Raw genomic sequence first — 18779 nt, forward strand, 5'->3', positions numbered from 1 at the left:
AACCTGTTTAAAATACTGAATTGCCAAGACATGAACAATGTAAAAACACTTAGATATATATCATAACAATTAAGGCTGGTACGTTACTGCAGTAACTGGAGCACCTAGGTTAAAATGAAATGTAATTTATTTTGAATTTGGAACAAATAAAGAGTTAAAAAAAAAAAAAAAATCCATAGATAGATCCCATGACATTCGTACTACTTCGTGCCAATCATTTGTTAGTTGTTTTCATCCGAATCTAGTGCAGGCTGTTATCGGTCGACGTTGACCATCGCATTTGCAGATTCAAAATATGATAAATTTGTCGAAGTACATTTGGTTAAATTAACTACAGTTTGAATCTTCGAAAGGCATCAATGTTACGATTACTACTTTTACTACAGAGAATACTATTCTCTGAATTTTGTCTGAATACCCAAGAATTAATGCAGAACTTTGAGGCAGTAACCTCATAGTTCTGCAATAATACTTGGGCATTCAGAGAAATCTAGAAAAATAATGCTGGTTGTCATGATTTTCTGAAAAAATATCTATAGGCATTTCTATTTGCCACTAAGTTCGACCCAAGATTAATAGAAAAGCAATACATTGTCCTCGTATAGCCATATTTAAAATCAAGCTCTCATCCATCTTGAATTCTCAACTTATTAATTCTTATTTGAAATGATGCAATTTGCAATTGTAGACATGCAGAACCTCTGATTTGCCAAGCACATGAAGGCCTCATAAAGCACGTCTTGCCGGATTGTACGGATACATTTTTCATGATAGGCCATCTTCGGATATGGCATTTTTACCTTATTTTCCTTCAAAGCAAAGTTCTTAGATTTCGCTTAGATTTCATGCTGTGAATGAATTCAATCGATTAAATAACGATCTGTATCAAGAAATTAATAAAATAATTCAAATTCTCCTTCTCCTCTGACACATAATGTTTATTCACACTGTGATTTATATTTGTTGATGTATATAAATCCAGACTACTTAGATAACTGTTGAGTAATTATGAGTTACTCAAATTTACTCGGAGCAAAAATATTAACTTTGAGTACAGCTGGCTTGCCCCTAGTTTCAAACCTATCAACATATTTAACACATCTTTCCTAAAACTTCACTTGTTCGAAGATATGACTTTCGCTATTGACATTGTCTGTAATTAACAAATACTGTCACAACCCTGCGCTTGTGACGAACCGGTCTACCTACATCAATGTCGACACGACGATGCGCCCAACTACGGCCCTGGCTAACGGACTAACAGCCGTTCTGTCAGATGGTGATGTTACGCGGCGTATGTATGTCAAAACAATAAAAAGTAAGTCATTTTCTAAAGTAATTTCTAAAGCGTGCTAGTGCGTAGGTAAGATTGTGAAACAATCAAGGAAAAATTTGTTGCTAAATTGTTTATTTCACCTAAATTTAGCTTAAAATTATATTTAAAGCAGTGCAGGCTGAGTGCTACTTAATTCTATAGATTAATCCTATCATATACACACGAATAAGAGGTAAAAGTGAAGTACAACATAAATTCCTAACCTAATGTCCCGATAAATTTACAGCGATTAACTAAGCCTAGTTGTACGGATTGTTGATGCTAGTACGGACAAAAATCACAGAAGAACACTAAACGTAAGTGAATAACTTGATAATTTGCATTGCACTTGACTTTGTAAAATAGTTAAAACAAAAATGTTAGCCACCATGAAACATATATATATATGCAATCTAGGGTAGAACCCCCAATATTGAACGTGGAAAAACTTAATCTAATATTGTTATTAATTTTTTCTTCAAAGGGATTTTATAACTCCCTCCCTCTCCAACATCACCACGAGAAATAAAAAGTTATAAAACTGGAATACAAAATCTTCTATTGTCTGATTGCTAGCGCGACAAATACACTAAATAGGAAGATTTATTATACAACTTCATAGGCTAGTCGCCTCCCTAAGCGGACCCCCCGTGTCCTATCTCTTATGTTAATTAACTTTCTGAATTCTCTAATTGAAGTTTATTTAATAAATAACTAAAATCTCTAATCAACCTACACAATCATAACTCATGCTTTTAAACTAAAATTTAACGTGTTTCAAGTACTTCTGGCTTTGACATATATTAATTATATCTTTGTTCGTCCCAGGTGACACCTTCAAGTGACTAAAATGCTTCACTTTGAAGTTAGATCCAAGCTAATTTTAAATTGTATATTGTATAGTAGACCTGTTCATTTTAAACGAAATGTTCGGAATGTAACGGGTCAACCGTGATTACTGTTCGTCATGTTAATTTGAACTTTTGTGCAAATTTTCAGCAAAATCGGTGTTGATTTAGAGGTGCTTCAAGTTAATTTTATGTTTTTAAGGTAATTTACGGCTTACAATATTTGTATCTCGAGACTGAAATAACGAAAACTGCTGTAACAACTTTCATAGCAAAGTTTAATGTGTCATGTATCAACTTTGTAACCAAAGGTTGACTATTCGAAGTGATTTTATTGAATTTTCACTTAGTTTCATGCTCGAAGATATCTTAAAATGTGAAGAATTTTTAAGTATTTGTTCTACGAATTTTCCACCCATATGATATAAAAATGTGTAGTGTACGGCATAATGTTCCTCATATTGTTCTAGAAGTTTCGTTCCAACATAGTTTTCGTGTATATTTCATAGATTGAGAGATAAAAATCAGAAAAGAGGCCGTTTAGCTAAAATTCACAAGACAACAGAACCAATAAAAGTCAATTAGATTGACAGAACATAGTTGCATTGCTTTTCAATGACGACCGATGACTGTTTCATTGATAAATGATTTTTTCATAAATATGAATCCTCAGTACACGTGATTTTTATCAAAGGCAAGTGCCACTCGAACCATAACAGCAATTTATAAAATAACGAACACCCGCCCACCAACAGCAAGGTGCAAAAACTAGCCAAGGGGAGGGATTTCGAAGCCGATAACTTTCTGATACAATTAATCGACTGCTTTCAGGACAACACTGCACCTTGAACTCATGACATAGTAGCCTGGATTGTTTGCCCTGATCTTCACACCATGCACTGTGGTCCAGGAATGCAATATAGCGAAAGGAAATTAATAACTCCAAAATTAGTCATTTTAGTGATTGTGTATCTTGTACAATGTTTTGTTTGGAATGAAAAGCGCCGTCTTTTACTACAAAAAAATATATGTACTAACTTGTACTAAATTGCTATTCAAAATTTAACTTTTTAATAATTAAATTTGGAGAGTTGGTGTAATTCTTCAAAACTTGAAACTTTGCCCCAAATACCACTCTGTTTTGACGCTTCGTTTAAAAGATATTGAACCAAATCTATTAAATTTTACATATCTTTCAAACATCAAATCATTAACGTAGATACGCACCGTAGAATTTTCAAGGTTAATAGTATTTTATATTAAATGTATGTAGTAAAAATTTTAGGTCGGAACTTTTTGTGCCAATTTTTTGAAACACCAGTTCTTTTTAGAACTTATGTAATTTATGTATACACTCAACTCTCTCTTACTCGATCTCACTCTAACTCGATGGAAATCCAGGCTGCTTTGACCACGTTTTCATACATTTCTATAATTTACCTCCAAATCTCGAAGTTCTCCCTAACTCGATGATCTCTTAAATATAGAGTTAGGGAGAGTTGACTGTGTGTAACCTTTGCACACCCAAGTTTTATCGCCTAAATAATAAGATTACTATGTTATTTCTTAACCTATTTTGAACACACAGCTTTCAAGAGATCAGAAATTTGAGTCTTATTCCGGTTTTATTATGAAATAACTTGCATTTCCCTTCGGGTCAGCACGGTTTGTAAAACCCATTCTGACTACAAACTTATTTATATTTTAGAACTTCTACGAAAAAAAAAACACGCTACTCCGTTGAAAAATCAAAAGCAAGTTACAATTTCTTTTTTTATTCCTTTATTTGTTTTCCGTACTGAGTACCAATGCTACCGACGCTAGGGAGGCAGCTCCCACACCTGGACCCTACCTATTGACCCATCAACTCATGAACCGGGGACCAACGGCTTTACTTCCCTTCCGAAGGAAGACGTGATCAGATATGTTATACCTCAGAACATCCCGGCGGGATTGAACCCAGGCCTTTTGGAGTGAGAGGCAGTCGAAACGGTTTATTAATCCGAGCATTTCAATGACTAGAAAAAATCTTGAACTATCAAAGAAAGATCTCAGTATGTACACTGTCCATGTAAATATCACTTGAAGCTAATAGGGAAACTTCAAGAAGATATGTGTCGATTATGTGGCATAGAAAAAGAAGACTCTGAACACCTGCTATGGTTGACAGAACCCTTTGATAGTTGGAATTCAGTTCCCAGCCAAGTAGTGAAATTCATTCGAAATATAATACCTGACTGGGAAAATGATTTCGGTCAGTCTATGTCGGCCGCTTCACAAAATGATGATACGACATGCTGATAAATGGATGATGGTTTTATAACGGCAATGAACAATCCAATTAGTTTAAATATAGCATTTCAAAGTGTAAAACATTCCTGCTTAGTAATTCAGCTTTTTGCTGTTTTAAAAACGTTTTACTGTCTTGTTTTAAAAATAAATTTAAAACAGTCATCAATCCCTCCTTAAAACTGTTCTGTAATTCAAGCATAAATGTCATTAGCAATTGTTTATTAATGTCTTGATAAAATACTTTATAAACGTGTTCTATCATTATAAAAGCAACCATAAAACCATTAGGTTTTGCAATAGAGCAAAAGGCATTTATTGTTGCTTTTTAGGCTTTTTAAAGTGCATCATTAACTTCCCAAATACTCTGTTTACAAATTGAGCTTAAAAGATGGTTCCTCATAGTTAATAAATGCCAAATTTATGACAGGGAAATCTCGAAGGATAGACGAAGTAGGATGAAAAATTCAAGTCGATTTCAGCAAAATTTCGTTGGATGGTGCACTTCTGTAATCATCCGGAAGAAGGGGATCTTTTTCGGGAAGGATTGTGCTTCCAGCTGCTCGAAATACGAAATGTTGTAAAACAGTATCGCCAAACTATCGGGAGAAAACCGCCTGGACGAATCCTGGATCTCACAGCGCAACTATCGAAAGATAAACAAGCTTTGACGTTTATTTTTTTGCAGGCAACTTTGCCTCCATAAATGCAGCCGTAAATCTGAACGGGTTAGGATCAAGCAAAATGGCTTTAGATAAATACAATTCAGCCTGCAAGTTTTCTTCATAAAAGCCATTTTAAACCCTTATTAATTTATTAAGGAATTCTTGAAAGCAAAACAACTTGTTCACAAATGACCCATAAAAATCAGCTTTAATGCCAATTAGTTTGCTTGTTTTTTTTATAATCTTCGATTTTCAGTCTATACTTCCTTAGATATAACTATATTTTGGTAAATTTAGCAATGAACAAACATTTAAATGCGAAAATAATAAAAAAAAATCTCGGCCAAGCTCTATCTGAAGCATATATTTTTTTTTTCAATGTTAAATAATTAGTCAAATCGACGTTTTACGAGGGTGGACTTAATTTTTTCGATGTTTTCACGTACATTTCACATAAAGTTTTATATGGCACTTAAAACTAGGCCACTTAATGAGAAATATTGTAATAAATTTGGATATTCAGCAAGATTTTAATACCATCAGTTTCTATTTTAATTATTTTGATAAGATCGGATTCATAAATCCTTTTCTATCTTGATTAATGCTTTCCTAGTGGATTTAGCAAGCGGCTAGGGGAAATGGCTCGGAAAGGGTTTTTATTGTTGCTAAATAGCTTTTGTTGTAGCTTTCAAATGGTTCTCAATGCGTTCGTCATACAACCTTTTGCAGTAAATCAATCCTGAAGAGCTTCGAGAATACACCCTTCAGAACCTTCTCCAGGGTGGGCCAACTAGACATATTCTAGTCTTAATGAGGTTTTGGTCGATGCATTAATGACAAAATAGCCTTGACCAGGGTTTTATGAATGTTGTTTTATAGTTGCTTGGTAGTATTTCATAAAACTTAAAATGTCACTTGGGTGATGATAATGTAGAGACACATCTTCCACTTTCCGGTTGAGTACTTATGATACAAGATTCGGTGAACGTCTACCAGAATAACAACCAGTTCAGAACTTTCTTCTCATGGGTGGACAACTTCTGCCATCAGTCACCCTTCTCCTCCTCGTGAAGGGGCAGGTTGGCAACGGTCATCATATACTGGCTAACGGTTCCAGCAGCGGCCGACGATCTAGCGCTTGTCAATCTTCTCATTCGTCTGGCATCGTTGAACCAAGAATGTTCTACAAAAAAAAAAGACTCACATGCGTGTTATTTGATGCTCGATTCACTAATAAACAAGACAGTTACAGTGACTATCCTCGTATATACTATGCAATATGCCCACAAATAACTCGTTTAATCATCCGTGAGAAATTGACAAGGCAAACAAATAATCTTAAAAGTCATAACTGTAGTGTTGCCAAACTCATGGGTTACTGAGACTGACAGCTATTGCTGCACTTCGGCACAACGCTGGACACTGCTTTCGGCACAGATTGAGATGTGCAGAGTTGAGTACCCCTTGCCTGATATACTATATTTCAGAAAAGAAATATTGTTATTTACTGCATTCAGTTTCAACCTTGAGGCATGACACATTCCAAGCAAAGGAGACCGTCTTACCCAGATACAAGTTAAACTGTAACAGCTTCTGTGATACCTCATAATTTAAAGAAACCTTTCTATTTTTCTCTGTCAGTACATCGAACAGACTTGTGTTTTCCTTAAGGTAACGCTGCTTTTCATGATAAATTATATAATAACTCTAACACAATAAATACCGCAAACACAAATTAAGAAATGCAGGCTGCCGCTAATAGCAATGTTTGTTTTTGTTGTATAAATTGACGTTACACCAACTATACTTTAGCAAAAAATTCTGCATAATTATTGTTTCTCCAACAGTTGATTGTTTAAGTAATCTAAAGGGTGTTTGGCTTACCCCGTCGTCCCGTACTCTCTCTTTCCACTCCTTTCGGTAGCTGTTCTGAATCGCAGATCCTGATTATCACTTGGTGCAGACACGCAGCCAACATATCCGGATCCATTTTAATAAGTTCCACTTCGATACCATTAACAGCTTAAAATGTGTTGTTCAATTGATTTTAATTCAGCCTTAGTTTGAATAATTGTTGTACATGGACCACGTTATTAACCTTTGTTCAGCCTTTAAACATCTAAATCTGGTGATTTTAATTAGCTAAAAGCTTAGCAGTTATATACATTTTAAGCTTTTTAAGGCATTAAATAACAGTCTTTTCCAACCATTGTTCATCCTTCTAGTCTTATTTAGAAAAAAATATGTTTGAAGACCGCTTCATATCTTATATATTTTTATGGGACTGCAGCAAGGTGCTGACTAATTAATTGGATTTACATATTTATATTGTTATTATAAGTCTAAAAATTTCCTTTGCATTTCGGGATTCGAACCGGCAGTCGCTGATTCACAGGCATCAATCATACCTACTGGACCACTTAAGGGGGATTTCCGGTTCAATTGACCTAAACTTTGGATTTTTTTCCCAGGGAACTGGTAAGAGTTAGAGACCTGAGTTTTTTGTCAAATATTTATTCATTCTTGCTCTACAACTGGGAATTTTTTCAAGTCCAAAAATCCAAAATGGCGTCCAATATGGCGGCTGCCCGGCGGGTACTTCCCAAAACTGCGAGCAGCCTAGAGGTCGCAAATCGTCGCCTAGAAAGAAAATCGGCTCAGTTTCTTGAAGAGTATAGTTCAGAGAATTTTTCGGTCGATTTTTTGACTTTGACAGGCTGTGAAAAATCGAAAATTGCACATTTCTCCTTGAGTCTATAGTTCATTCTAGACATGTTTAGCTTTGATTTCATGCAAAAAAAATCGATTCTTTGAAAATATTGAACCGGAAATCCCCCTTAAGCATATGTGTGGCAAAAGGTATGATCATTAATTTGAAACACAAAGGAAAGAAGCACTTAAACCAAAATTTGGACATTGTGCCTTCAAGTCGGGCTACTTAGTGATTGTTTGTAAAAACCAGGAAACAGCAGACTGGTTGTGTAGCATAATTCCTACTTTAAAACCCTGGACTGGGGCGGAACTTACTGTGGTGGAGGAAAAAGACATCCCTCGTCCAGAAATACTAATTGGGTTCTTTCCATGGAGTGCTGAAGACAGAAACGAAGGGATTCTAGCACTCTTAGAGAGCCAAAACGATGGGTTAATAGTGGATGCATGGAGAATACTCCAGTGCAACATTATAAACCAACAACACGTTGAGTTAATCTTCACCGTGGATGGAGTTTCTATGAACTCTATCAAAGATTGCGACTTTGTGCTGGATTTTAAATTTGGTAACGCCGAAATTAGGAAGAAATTCCAGAAGAGAAATCTGGCTCAAAGAAATGAATCAAATGATCGTGGGAGACCAGAACACAGGAGTGACCATGACTCCGATAAGACCCACGAGGAAACTGGTGATAACAGAATGGTCGTAGATCACTCAGATAAAATCCCAGGATCCAGTGATGTCAATGACATGGAAGAAAAACTAGATTCTGGTCATACTACAAATACAGTTAACGAGAGAACAAACGATGATCGAGTGACAAATACAGGATCAGCGCTGGGATACAGAGAAATAAATCTCCAGGCGAATATAAATCCACCTATCGGTAACCGCAGGACCAATGTTGGGGAGAAAGTTCGACCCAATAAGCGCAGCAAATCCAATCAACAACATGAAAAGTAAGCAAATAAAATGTATTCAAGTGAATCTGCACCATGCAAAGGGAGCAACCGCTGTACTTTACAAACGATTCACAGAAAGTAAACTTGGCGTAGCGCTAATCCAGGAGCCATGGGCAATCAAAAGTAGGATTCTAGGAATTCCTACAAAATCATGTAAGTTAATTTATGATGAAGGGCAGCTATCTCCAAGAGCTGCCATTATAGTAAATGAAAAAGTTAATTTTTTTCAGATTACAGAATTTATTAAAAGAGACATCGTAGCAATCATGATGGAGGTGCCAACAACCCACGGCAAAACGGAAATTTATGTTGCTTCAGCATACTTTCCTGGAGACGTGGGAGATGTACCACCACCAGAGGTTGCACATTTTGTGTCTTACTGCAAGAAACAAAATAAAGCGATTTTTTTTAGTTACGAAAAGTAGGCCGTTATGTTATTCTAAAGTGTGTAGCACTTTTCGACAGGATTGCTTCCACTCACTTCGCTATACTATAAATAATGTTTTTTTGAAATTATGGAATCATTGGATGCTATTTTGATATGATATGTTGTACTTGCAAGTTATGATCTGAAAAAAACAGCAAGCCGCGAAAAACGCTGTTGAAAATTTATTGTTCCGATGGGACAACCAAGTTTTGCTATTTTTCACCATATTTTCTGATCAAAACATGTGACTTTTAGTGCACAGCATAAAGTAAAGGTAGTTTGTGAGAGAAAAATAAGCATCGGGAATTTGCTCCCGGATGTATTGATTTGGTGAGTACGTTCCAGTTGAAGATTGTTCTTATACATATCTCGATTGCATTTTCGAGGGGACGTTCGGAGAGCTTTGAGATTTAGGCGTTGTTGCATTTGCGGGCAGATGAGTTGGTCCGGTAAGGGCCAGCAAGTGCTGCCAGCAGATGAATCAAGAGGTATTCGAAACAAAATTGATAAGAAATGTCCATTCAAATCGATTTAATACAGTTGAACAAATTTCAAAACTATATACGTGCCAGATTTGGAAATAATATTTTTTGAATCTGGAAGTGTGTTTATGATACCATTATCCATTTGATAAAGGTAGAGTGAACATGCGGGGCTTATTGTAAGTAAAAGTGACCTCGGAGTGGTCGTGAATTACCAGGCATTCTGAAATGGGTCACTGGAGCTGCAATAGAGCTAACACCTTCTAACTCCCGGACTAAACCTGCTTTAATTTAAGGGTAATAAAAAGCAGTTTTCTTCCATAATAACACTGCCGGACAGTGGGGGTTAGATTGTACACACACACACACACACACACACACATACTGCAAGAAACAAAATAAAGCATTCATAGTTGGATGTGACGCAAATGCCCATCATACAGTGTGGTCCAGTTCAGACATCAACATCAGAGGTGAGTGCCTTTTAGACTTTATCTCAAAACATGAAATAGATATATGTAATAAGGGGGATGATCCAACTTTTATAAACACAATTAGGCAAGAAGTTCTTGACTTAACACTATGTAGTCCAACGATTTCTGACAAAATCAAGAATTGGCACGTATCGGATAAAGTATCTTTGTCCGATCATAAGCAAATTATATTTGATTATGAAGTTAATCAACAAATCATTGAAACTATAAGAGATCCCAGGAAAATTAACTGGGAGCAATACAACTCAAAGCTTATAGTTGGAGTTAATAACATGAGAGGATGTTCAAAAACATGCAATGAACTTGAGAAAAAATCTCATGAGCTTTCAAGCTTAATCCAACAAGTTTATTACGACAGCTGTCCTGCAAAGGAACGCTCTACGAATAGGGATGTACCTTGGTGGAATAAAACCTTAGAGAAACTTCGGAAGAAAACCCGGAAGCTATTTAACCGGGCGAAAATAACAAGACAATGGGATCAATACAGGGAAGCCCTCACATGTTATAATAAGGAAATCCGAAGATCTAAAACTAAGGACTGGAGGCATACATGTGAAAACATTGAAAATACTCCAGTTGCTGCCAGATTGCAAAAAGTCCTTTCAAAAGATCATTCAAATGGCTTAGGAACTATTAAAAATGAAGACGGCACTTTTACTAAGTCTGTGGAAGAAACATTAGAAACAATGATGAAAACACACTTTCCATGTTCAATTACCAACATAAATGAAGACCAAAATACACGTGCAGCGCAAACTGGCTCTGGAAAAATCAGGACGGAAGTTCAGACACCAATGAATGAATCGACTGGGTTAGAGATTGCCAGGAAAGACGCTCGTAATCTGGCCAATAAATTTTTTACAGAAAAACGAGTCGAATGGGCGATTGATTCTTTTGCTCCTTTCAAATCACCAGGTAGGGACGGAATTTTTCCAGTACTACTTCAGAAAGGAAAAGAAACTTTGACACCCATTCTAACAGGCTTGTTTAGAGCAAGCTTAAGATTAAGTTATATTCCGATAACTTGGCGTCAAGTAAAGGCTAATAAAAAGGATAAAACTTCTTCTAAATCCTTCAGGCCGATCAGTTTATCATCCATTATGCTAAAAATAATGGAGAAAATAATAGATCAGCATATAAAATCAACGTACTTGATTACAATTCCTTTGAGTAAATATCAGTTTGCATATCAAGCTGGTAAATCAACAGTAACAGCTCTTCACACGCTTGTTACAAAACTAGAAAAATCTTTTGAATCAAAAGAAATGTCACTAGCAACATTCATTGATATTGAAGGAGCATTTGATAATGCATCTTATAACTCCATGAAAACAATATGTTGAAGCGTGGATTCGACAAAAGCATCGTTAAGTGGATTAATGAGATGCTTTCTAAAAGAGAAATCTCAGCAAATCTTGGAAGCTCATCCATAACAGTTAGAGCTGTAAAAGGGTGTCCTCAAGGAGGTGTGCTTTCACCTCTTTTATGGTCTTTAATTGTTGACGAACTTCTCAAAAACTTAGAAGCAAAGGGCTTCGAGATAATTGGCTTTGCTGATGACATGGTCATAATAGTACGAGGAAAATTTGATAATATCATTTCAAATAGAATGCAAACTGCTTTAAATTATGTTTCGTCGTGGTGCGCTAAAGAAGGGTTGAATATAAACCCTTCTAAGACCACTATTGTACCGTTCACACGGAAAAGGAAATTTTCTATAAATAACTTAAAATTGAAAGAAACCTCTTTAGAACTTTCACGAACAGTCAAGTATCTGGGAGTCATTCTTGACAGTAAACTTAACTGGAATTCACATATAGAGCAGGTTGTTAATAAGGCAATAAATGCTCTTTGGATAAGTAAAAAAAACATTTGGTAGGAAATGGGGCCTAAAACCAAAAATGATCCACTGGATTTATTTGGGGATTGTAAGACCCAGAATATCCTACGCATCATTAGTTTGGTGGCCGAAAACTAATGAAAAATCGGCTCAGAAGAAGCTGGGGAGACTGCAAAGACTAGCTACTCTCTCAATAACTGGTGCAATGAACAGCACACCGAGTATTTCACTAGATGCTCTACTTCATCTGATTCCGTTGCATCAATTTATCCAATTAGAAGCTGAAAGGAGCGCTTTAAAGATTCAACGAACAAAGTACTTCCTTGAAGGTGATCTTACAGGACACCTTAGCATTTAAAAAATGTTTGATATTGATTCTCTTGTATTAAAAAATGAAAACTGGATGGAGAAAAAATATAATTTCGATCGTTTATACAATGCAGCAGAATTTGATCGTAATGTTTGGGAAAGTGAGGGACCAAACATCCGTCCAGGTTCAACTGTTTTTTTATACAGACGGTTCAAGATTGAACAACCGTGTGGGAGCAGGGGTAACTGGTCCAGGGATTGATATCTCAATATCCATGGGTTACTGGCCAACCGTGTTCCAAGCAGAAATTCAAGCAATTCTTGAATGCTCTGTAATGTGCTTGCGCAGGAATTATAAACATTCGAATATCTGCATTATGTCTGATAAAGGGTGTCCACGATGAAATTGCCACACACAAAATTGATTCGCAAAATTCGAGTTTTCATCCGATTGCCATCAAATTTTCAGGGATTGAGAAATAACTATTAAACTTCATTTTACCATTTTACTCGTATTTTATTTACAGTCCATACGCAAATGCCCGCACCTTGGCCTTAAACCCGGCCATAAGATTCTGCACAACCTGTGAATCAACCGTTTTTTGCATGTAAACCCATACTTTCTTCAGTTCCTCGACTGTCTTCACTACCTTAGGTCGTTTAAGAAGGTGCTGCTTCATAATCGCCCAGTACTTCTCGATGGGGCGGAGCTCCGGAGTGTTGGGAGGGTTGAACATTTTCGGCACGAAATTGACCTTATTGTCCGCATACCACTTCAGCACGTCCTTGGAGTAGTGGCATGAGGCCAAATCCGGCCAGAAGATTGTTGGGACGTTGTGGGCCTTCAGGAGAGGAAGCAGCCGCTTCTGGAGGCACTCTTTTATGTACACCTGTCTGTTCATCGTGTCCTGGGTCACGAAAGGTGCACTCCGCTTCCCGTACGTGCAGATGGCTTGCCAAACCAGGAATTTCTTCGCAAATTTGGACATCTTCTGAGTGCGGACATGCTCCGGAACGCTGAACTTATCCTTGGCCGTGAAAAACAGGTTGCCGGGGATCTGTTTGAAGTCGGCCTTCACATATGTTTCGTCGTCCATGATGAACTTTCGTCAGCATGTTGAAGTACAACTTCCTGGCACGGGTTTTGGCGGACTTGTTCTGCTTCTCGTCGCGATTAGGGGCCTTTTGTACCTTGAACGTTCGAAGCCCAGCCTTAGTTTTGGCCTTCTGGACAAAACTTCGGCTTAGGTGCAGCTTCTTAGCCACATCCCTAACGGAGGCGTTCGGATTTCGGTTGAAGGCCCCAACTACGCGGTTGTGATTTTTGGTGTTGTACGGAATACTTTTTCCTTCACTTCTGGGCTTCCGATCGGTGGTCAACCGTTCCTCGAACCGCTTAATCACTCGCGACACCGTGGAATTCGCGATTCCCAACGTTTTAGCGATGGAACGATGCGAGAGATCCTTGTTCTCGTGATGAATGCGCAAGATTTTATCACGCACGAGCTGTTCTTTCGACTCCATTTCCGCGAGTTTTGATCACAGGACTTTAAAACTTGCAGGATGTAAATAATGCACTATGAACTAAATCCACCCAAATTTTCATTAAATTCTACCCAACGGTTAAAAAGTTAGAGCAATTTCATAGTGTGGCAATTTCATCGTGGACACCCTTTAGTCAAGTAGCATTAAATGCTTTAAAATCAGCAGCATGCAATTCCAAACTCGTATGGGAATGTGCAATGTCACTTCAGAAATTGGCCTGTCAAAACCAAGTAAACTTATATTGGGTTCCTGGCCACTGTGGAATTGAAGGGAATGAAAAAGCCGATACGTTAGCCAGGCTAGGATCATCACAGCAATTCATAGGACCAGAACCATTCTGTGGAGTTTCTACTTGTTCTCTCAAAATGGAGATCAAGAAATGGAAAAAAATGAAAGTGGAGACCAATTGGAACAACACTTCCATTGCTAGGCAGTCGAAACGGTTCATAATTCCGAACATTTCAATGACTAGCAAAATTCTTGAATTATCAAAGAAAGATCTCAGTGTCTATACTGATTTGATAACAGGACATTGTCCATGTAAATATCATTTGAAGCTAATAGGAAAACTTCAAGAGGATATGTGTCGATTCTGTTTCTGTGGTATAGAAAAGGAAGACTCTGAACACCTGCTATGCTCTTGTGCAGCAATCTTCAATAAAAGGCGTATTCTTCTGGATAAGGGGCTGGCAGAACCCTTTGATATTTGGAATGCAGGTCCCAGTAAAGTAGTACATTTCATTCGAAATGTAATACCTGGCTGGGAAAATGCTTTTGGTCAGTCTATGTCGGTCGCTTCACAAAATAGTGTTACGACATAACTGATAAAGCAATATTAAAACGGGGAATATCACAATAGACCAAAGTAATGGTCGCAGTGATGAATACACCCAACACGGAAAAAAAATTGAAACACGTCAAATTTAAGTTGAATAACAGCAACCAAATAGTATTACACAGCTCATCTCATTTTCAAGTGAAGATAACGCAATGTAGACACAAGTAAGCGATTTATTTCGATTTAGGGCTATAATTGAGTTATATTTTTGGATATCTGTCTAAAAGTTCAGTGCAATATAGCAGTCAAACCACAGAAATACAATTGTTAATGCTTCCGACGTTGTCGCAGCCTACTTCTACCTGGAGCGTTTTCCTAAAAAGCTCCTTTACTTTGTCTCTACTGCTGCCGCTGCTTGGGATTAGAAAGGTAGGAAGTGAATTTAGAAGAACTAAAATGCCGGAACGAGTGACACTGACTGCATTATTAACCCTCCGTTACTCGCGCTGTTGTACTTTGTACAACACACATGAGCTTTCCATTGCCATTTCGTTGCTGCGTTACCAATCGATCTGAAACCAACGAGTATTCCTCTAAAAACTTGTTTTGATCTAAATAAGCTAAACTTTGATTGCAGTAAACACCTAAAAATGCGGATAATAGGGAAAATGTAAATGGAAACCGCGTAAACTATTACCATACTACGCGGGATTTGACTTAATTGATTACAACATGGAATATATCGAGATCCTGACCAGATAGAAAGTTACTATCTTCGACAAAGTTGTTCAGGAGATCATAGCCTTGTCGCTGTCGGACAGTAGTTCAGAATTTTCTCACTACGTAGCGCTAGTTTACATGTGAAATTCTCGCATGTGATATATCTCGAGATCCTGACCAGATAGAAAATTACTGTCTTTCACAAATTTATTCAGGAGGTCAAAGCCTATTGCTTGGTGCTCAAAAGTTCAGAATTTTCTCACTATGCGACGCTAGTATACACGTTAAATTCTCTTATAAAATATCTCGAGTTCCCAACCAGACATAAAGGTACTGTCTTCGGCATAGTTGTTCAGGAGGTCAAGGTTTTTTCGCAGCTGGACAGTAGTTCAGAGTTTTCTCACTTTGCGGCGCTACTATACATGTGAAACTCTTGCATATAAAATATCTCTAGATCATGACCAAATAGAAAGTAAATGTATTCGGCAAAGTTTTTCAGGAATTCAAGATTTTTTTTTTTGGGTTACAATAGTTCAGAATTTTCACACTAAGCGGCGCTAGTATATAAATGCCTTTCTCGCATATTCAATAGCTCGATATCTTGATCAGCTAGAAAGTTGCTGTCTTCGGTAAAGTTGTTTAGGGAGTCAAGAATTTTGGGCTGGTAAACAGTAGTTAAGAATTTTCTCACCACGTGGCGCATGTGCTATATCTCGAGATTCTGACCAGATAGAAAGTTACTGTCTACGACAAAGTTGTTCAGGAGGTCAAGGTCTTTTGGCTGGTGGACAGTAGTTCAGAATTTTCTCACTGCGGTGCGCTAGTATACACGTGCAATCCTCATATATGCTACAGCTCGAGATCCCGAACAGCTTGAAAATTACTGTCTTCGGCAAAGTTGTTTAGGAGATCAAAGCTTTTTTGCTGGTGAACAGTAAATAGTTCAGAATATTTTCACTATGCGGCGCTAGTGTGCATGTAAAATATTTGTATATGCTATAGCTTAAGGTCAAGAAGTAACTGTTATCGTCAAAGTTGTACATGCGGCAAAGTTCTTCCGGATGGTGAGCATGCAAATGTGTTTTGTTCAAAGCTCTCTCATTTTACGTCCAATTTTTGATCTCTTTAGGTTATTTGAATGGTATGAATGGTATAGTATAAGGGTTCTACTACTTCTTTTAATTTCAATTTTTTTCAAGTCAATTCTGAGAAAATCAATCATGATTCTTCAGAATAAATTATAAAAAATAGTGTAACTATGGGTGAACCTTTGGTAGATAAAGTTTGAGCAATTTGCCTTTTCGTATTTCCATTCAAAATCTTCAAAATGGTCTAGAAAGAACGAAAATTGGACGTTTTTAGGGCGTGTCCTTAAACTTATGATCGGGAGTGTGCGGTTTTATAAATTTCTCTATTCAACTGAGCAAAAGTACCTCACTCTCTGAGTTAGTCTCGTTGTCCGTGCACACGTAAATACAGGGATTTTTTTTTTGTTCTAGACCCCTCGATAAACATTTTAAATTAGCCTTAAATGAAAGGGAGACTCTAAACATTAGTTTGATGGAAGTTTCAGCGATATTGATCTTTTAAGATAATGTTTTCCCTCTGAGATACGTGTTACCACTAATTTATCAGAGATACACAAGTGGAACGACTCACCCCAATTTATGTATCCATAAATCTACATGAAAATCCAGAATATATTTGTCTCATCCCACATAAGCTGATGTAAATTGTATTTTTATTTTATGATATTTGATATGCGAGAATTGCCCGCCAAGTTTTGAGTCATTTCTGAACTACTGTTCATCAGCCAAAAGATCTTTATCTCCTCAACAGCTTTGCCAAATACAGTAAATTTCTAGCTGTTCAAGATGTCGAGCGCCACGTGGTGAGAAAATTCTGTACTGTCAACCAACGAAAAAGTTTTGATCTCCTGGACAACTTTGCCGATGACAGTTTAGCAGGTCTCGAAATACATCTAATGCGAGAATTACACGTGTATACAAGCGCAATGATGTGAAAAAAAAATTGAATTGCTGCCAACCAGCCAAAAGACCTTGACCTCCTGAACAACTTTGCCGAAGACAGCTATTTGGTCAGGATCTCGTGATATTTTATATGTGAAAATTTCACGTGTATACTAGCGCCGCTTAGAAAATTCTCAACTATTGTACACCAAGCAATAGGCCTCCTGAACAACTTTGTCGATGACAGTAACTTTCTATCTGGTCAGGATCTCGCAACAAACGACATGCGAGAATTTCACGTGTATTCTAGCGCTACGTAGTGAGAAAATTTTGAACAACTGTCCACTAGCGATATATATCTGATCAGAATCTCGAGATATTTTACATGCGAAAATTTCACGATTCTATTATCGATTTTAATTCTATCGTACGTTTCCATGATTTATTAATTGGATTAGCTGCTTCTGAAACGATACAATTCTAACATCAACTGTAATAAAACAACCTTATAAACGAAACTGATTTGCCAGCATTCTTCCATCTATAACTCTATAAACCAGGCCTGCCCAACGAATGGCCCGCGGTCTCTTTTTGTGCGGCCCGCAACGAGCTTAGAAAAAGTCTTCGCATCCGACCCGCGGGTTGTTCTAATCTCGTTCATCTTTGTCAGCCGAAAACTTGGAATCATGTTTGCAGATTTATGCAACAATTTCAAGTTTTTCATTAAACCAAATTTCAAATTTTTGGGCTCTGTTAGCTCGTGGAAAATTAGCATGCTAGGATCAATATAGACATTTGTATTAAATTTCTGAATTTATACAAACAATTGTAAAAAATATTAGGTACGAAATTTGATTACTTTTGGCCCAAATCGGATAATGTGATTGGAGATACGTTAAAAACGGCTCCAGCGAAATTTCTGGCCCACCAGCTGATATGGATTCTAACATTTGGCAGGCCTGCTATAAACTATAACACAAATATTTTATGACAATGCATAAATTTAAATTAATTCAAACTTTAACATTTAGAAATTGATTAGACCAAACAAAATTTTGATTAACATCAGAAAGCAAGTCTACTGAAGGCTCCCATCATGTATCCTTCAAACAGGAAGCCGAGCAAAACAATAAACGTTTAACAACCCTACCCATCATCGTCGGCGACATTTGCCATGTGAGAGCTAATCAAAGGAACCTGTTGTCTACGGTCTTTCGAGGTCATTCGTTGCAGCTTCTTGAAGATGCTCGCAACCACACGAAGGCAAACATATTCAGCTCGGAGATCAGTTCCTCCACCGCTTATCATGTTACGCAGCGATTAATAACATCACCCAACCCATTCATGGTCAGTCGCAGATTGGATGGAAAAATACGCATACCTTTGCCCCCACTTTCCCGCAGTTCTCAGCTTACACTCTCGCTT

The sequence above is a fragment of the Ochlerotatus camptorhynchus genome, unplaced genomic scaffold, assembly GCF_037179485.1.
Source record: "Ochlerotatus camptorhynchus isolate MF236.1 unplaced genomic scaffold, CSIRO-AGI_Acam_v1.1 ptg000141l, whole genome shotgun sequence".
Taxonomy (NCBI): Eukaryota; Metazoa; Arthropoda; class Insecta; order Diptera; family Culicidae; genus Ochlerotatus; species Ochlerotatus camptorhynchus.